We start from the raw sequence: 1,130 nt of genomic DNA on the forward strand, positions 1-1,130 counted from the left end.
ATCGAAATGTAGACAGTTTCTATCTTTGTCAAACTTACGCTCGAATCCCGAAACATTTGGTGCGGGATAATGCGAATTTGCTCATACTCTTTCGTCAAGATGAGATGAATTTAAAGCATATCTATCATGATCATGTTAATACTGATATGCTGTACACCCAGTTCAAGGAATTGTGCTCCGCGTGTTGGAACACGGACAAATATGGTTTCATTACTATTAATAAAGATTGTGAATTGCATGAGGGACGATATCGGAGAGGATTCGATTGCTATGTGTACATAAATAGTGATTGATTAGTGAAATTCGAGACAGTGTTAAATCGAACGTATAACGCTCAACATGCAGCGCCAGGACTTGCAACAAGAGTCAAGTGTGTTGCAGCACATTGCTGAAGCCAGTAAAGCCATTCGTCATAAATATAGAGCTATAAAGCTTGGTAAAGATACGGCTGAACGTGCTATTAATGAAGCTTTGAAGCCGGTAGTGACACCTCTTGAAAAATTGGTTAATCATGCAGAAGTTCAAAAGCAGAATAACTATAAGAGTCTGATGACAATCAAGAGAATGAAAAAAAGCAGAGCAGATGAGAAGTATGAAGTTTCATCAATTCAACATGGAGGACCATCATTTGTCGATGATAATTTCTCTCTGAAAAAAGACGTCTTCCCTACAACATCTGAGGAAGAAGAAATAGTTGATGAATCCTCTCCCCTAAACAGGTCTGACACTGGGAATCTCCTTCAATTTTATCTCAATAAGTTCGGTACAGCAAAGGAAAAAGAACTCGATAGACAATTTGGTGTTCGTCAAAGTGGTGAAAACTGGAAAATTGGAAATGCAATTGTTACTTTCCGTGGCGATACATTGATGATTGAGGAAAAATCATATGATTTAACTTCAGGTCTCCTGATGTTAATATTCAACAGAGATCCAGAGATGATGCATGTCACGTCAACAGATAGAGATAATTATGGAGAAATTTTACGGAGTACACATGCACATCGACTGTATTATCATCCATCCAAACCTATCAGAGATAAAAACTCCACTGACAAATTTATAAATATAATTTTACCGCTACTATCATCAACTTCAAAAAGTGGTGAAGCTCTAATACCAGACCTGATGGT

This window comes from Diachasma alloeum, unplaced genomic scaffold, assembly GCF_001412515.2.
Source record: "Diachasma alloeum isolate Michigan unplaced genomic scaffold, Dall2.0 Dall_scaffold_01088, whole genome shotgun sequence".
NCBI lineage: Eukaryota > Metazoa > Arthropoda > Insecta > Hymenoptera > Braconidae > Diachasma > Diachasma alloeum.